A 4,062-nucleotide genomic window follows, 5' to 3' on the forward strand; every position below is an offset into this window, starting at 1 on the left:
AGAGATCCTCACTGAACTTCTGGAGAGAGTTTGCTGCACTGAAAGTAAAGGGGCTGAATAATTTTGCACGCCCAATTTTTCAGTTTTTGATTTGTTAAAAAAGTTTGAAATATCCAATAAATGTCGTTCCACTTCATGATTGTGTCCCACTTGTTGTTGATTCTTCACAAAAAAATACAGTTTTATATCTTTATGTTTGAAGCCTGAAATGTGGCAAAAGGTCGCAAAGTTCAAGGGGGCCGAATACTTTCGCAAGGCACTGTATTCCCACGCTATGACACTGATACACAGAGAGCCTATGGGGATTTGGAAAGTGCTAAATGCCAACTAATTGTACACTATGACACTGATACACAGAGAGCCTATGGGGATTTGGAAAGTGCTAAATGTGAACTAATTGTACACTATGACACTGATACACAGAGAGTCTATGGGGATTTGGAAAGTGCTAAATGAGAACTAATTGTACACATTGACACTGATGTCTATGGATATTCTCCATGGTGTCGTAAGCGGTTGGTTTTCCTGCAAGCGCCCCGGTCTGAAGGTGTTGGTAGGGAGGTGCTCTGATGCTCTGATGCATCCCGGAGCGTAACAGCTGTGCAACTGATTTAATTGCAATTTTAACACAATGGAAACAGAGGATCACAATGGAAATGCATTTTCAAACGTTTTTTTTGTGTCTTCCTCAATGATTGTAAATGCATTATCCACATGTGCGGTTGTATTGTGTTTTAAATGGTCTAATAAAATCTGTCAATCAATCGATCTATCTCGCTATCTATCTATGGCTGGTGTTTACACTTGACACATACACTACCATTCAAAGGTTTGGGGTCACTTAGAAATGTCCTTGTTTTTGAAAGTAAAGCACGTTTTCTGTCCATTAAAATAACATCAAATTGATCAGAAATACAGTGTAGACATTGTTAATGTTGTAAATGACTATTGGAGCTGGAAACTGGCAGCTTCGTTAAATAGTGCCTGCAAAACACCAGTCTCAGCGTCAACAGTGAAGAGGCAACTCCTGGATGCTGGGCTTCTAGGAAAAATTGCAAAGGAAAAGCCATATCTCAGACTGGCCAGTAAAAATAAAATATTAAGATGGGCAAAAGAACACAGACACTGGACAGAGGAACTCTGCCTAGAAGGCCAGCATCCCGGAGTCGCCTCTTCACTGCTGACATTGACACTGGTGTTTTGTGGGCACTATTTAATGAAGCTGCCAGTTGAGGACTTGTGAGGCGTCTGTTTCTCAAACTGGACACTCTAATGTACTTGTCCTCTTGCTCAGTTGTGCACCGGAGCCTCCCACTCCTCTTTCTATTCTGGTTAGAGACAGTTTGCACTGTTCTGTGAAGGGAGTAGTACACAGCGTTGTACGATATCTTCAGTTTCTTGTCAATTCCTCGCATGGAATAGCCTTCATTTCTCCGAACAAGAATAGACTGACGAGTTTCAGAGAACGGTCTTTGTTTCTGGGCATTTTGAGCCTGTAATCAAACCCACAAATACTGATGCTCCAGATACACAACTAGTCTAATGAAGGCCAGTTTTATTGCTTCTTTAATCAGGACAACAGTTTTCAGCTGTGCTAACATAATTGCAAAAGGGTTTTCTAATGATCAATTAGCCTTTTAAAATTATAAACTTGGATTCGCTAACACAATGTGCCATTGTAACACGGGAGTGATGGTTGCTGATAATGGGCCTCTGTACACCTATATAGATATTCCATAAAATAAATCTGCCGTTTCCAGCTACAATAGTAATTTACAACATTAACAGTGTCTACACTATATGTCTGATCAATTTCATGTTATTTTAATGGACAAAAATTATGATTTTCTTTTAAAAAAACAAGGACATTTCTAAGCCACCACAAACCTTTGAACAGTAGTGTACATGCGACTTCTGCTATAAAAATACGAAGATCGCATTGAAAAGACAGGAGTTAGGTCAGGGACACATTGTGGATCGCATTGAAAAGACAGGAGTTAGGTCAGGGACACATTGTGGATCGCATTGAAAAGACAGGAGTTAGGTCAGGGACACATTGTGGATCGCATTGAAAAGACAGGAGTTAGGTCAGGGACACATTGTGGATCGCATTGAAAAGACAGGAGTTAGGTCAGGGACACATTGTGGATCGCATTGAAAAGACAGGAGTTAGGTCAGGGACACATTGTGGATCGCATTGAAAAGACAGGAGTTAGGTCAGGGACACATTGTGGATCGCATTGAAAAGACAGGAGTTAGGTCAGGGACACATTGTGGATCGCATTGAAAAGACAGGAGTTAGGTCAGGGACACATTGTGGATCGCATTGAAAAGACAGGAGTTAGGTCAGGGACACATTGTGGATCGCATTGAAAAGACAGGAGTTAGGTCAGGGACACATGTGTCAGGGACACATTGTGGATTTCTCCTCAGTCTGGAAGCGATCAGGCTAACAAAGGCGAATACAGTGGGCGATGTTGTCAGCGCTCTGTCCACAAGTTTTCAGAAAACTATGGCACCTTTTTTTCATAAAAAATTGGAGGAAATGTGTTCCTAGCGTGCAAGGAACGTGTTTGCTTGGCTTCATCGTTTTTCTTTGTGGGGGGGCTAGAGTTATGATAACCTGTTTACAATCCCTTTAGCTTTGCTAGCTAGATTGCTGGCTAGTTACAGAGGTTAGCTGGCTAGTTACAGAGGTTAGCTGGCTAGTTCGCTACAGTAGTTAGCTACTGACGTCAAGTTGTATCACATTTGTCCAGTTCCACCGTTCGCAGAATGTATACTGACATTTGAATGTAGTGCAGGAAAAAGGGGATCCAGGACACACTGTGGACCTGGTAGACACATGACGAGTTCGGAATTCCATGATCAGAACTCTTATGATCAGAATATCTATCAATATCCACACTCCCTCAGTGCTTGCCTCTCTCACTTTGCCTCCCCCCTCTCTCTCCCTCTCACACGTTTTCAGAGGACGAGGGAACAGGGAGGGCGGTGTGGAAGTAGGCCACACCAGGAGGGAGTAAAGATCTGTAGGTGTCACGGTTGTCGTCTGGAGATAGGTCCGTCTCCATCTCCTGCCGACGCAGGGTTTTTCTCTGTGGAGAAGAAGGGCGAGGATGTGTGGAAGACAGCCTCCAACACAGCCAGTGGACATTATGAGTACCAGGTAATTCGCTTATTTTCCCCTAGTGTATTTATCCCTGTATTTCCTGTCTCTCTGCAGCAGTTCGTCTTGTATGTTTAAGTCAAGTCAATCAGCGTGTTTTTCCCGTACTCCTTTTGTTATTCTCCTTTTTCTAGTCCTTCTGGTTTTGACCGTTGCCTGTTTTCTGGACTTTGTACCCGCCTGCCTGATCATTCTGCCTGCCTTGAGCACGAGCCTGTATGCCACTCTGTACCTCCTGGACTCTGATCTGGTTTTGACCTTTTTGCCAGTCCACGACCATTCTCTTGTCTACCCCTTTGGATGAATAAACATTTTTAAGACTCCAACCATCTGTCTCCTGTGTCTGCATCTGGGTCTCGCCTTGTGTCATGATATCAACATGAGAAAGCGTTGTGCCACTGAAAGAGAAAGAGGTGTTGAGGACTAGTAATCCCAAATAATCAGAGTCACAATCATAAAATATTAGACCATCTGGGCTGTTTCTTGGACCCAGATGAAGCTTAGTCCAAGGTTTTTTATGTCACTGACATAGCTTTGGAGACCAGCCCTAACTATAATCAACAAGAAAGGTTATAACATGTTATATAACAACATCTCTATTCTATGGTTCTCTACTGGAGCTCATTACGTCAGTCGTGTTTCATAAATGACATTTGAGAGTACGGAAACAAGTGTAGTCCCGGGGTTAATCAATCTGAGGCAAAAGCTTCTTCCCTTCATGTACTATAGGAGGTCTAGATACTGTATAACAACACCAATATAACTCAAACTACACTCAGAACTTAGTTACCAACCACTAAACAGACAGGAAATTGGAAAGCCAAAGGCAAAGAAAATATGCATTTCCCCAGGCCGACATTCCTGATATTAGATACTACCAGGTAGACTATGTA

This window comes from Oncorhynchus mykiss, chromosome 17 (genome assembly GCF_013265735.2).
Source record: "Oncorhynchus mykiss isolate Arlee chromosome 17, USDA_OmykA_1.1, whole genome shotgun sequence".
NCBI classification, from domain to species: domain Eukaryota; kingdom Metazoa; phylum Chordata; class Actinopteri; order Salmoniformes; family Salmonidae; genus Oncorhynchus; species Oncorhynchus mykiss.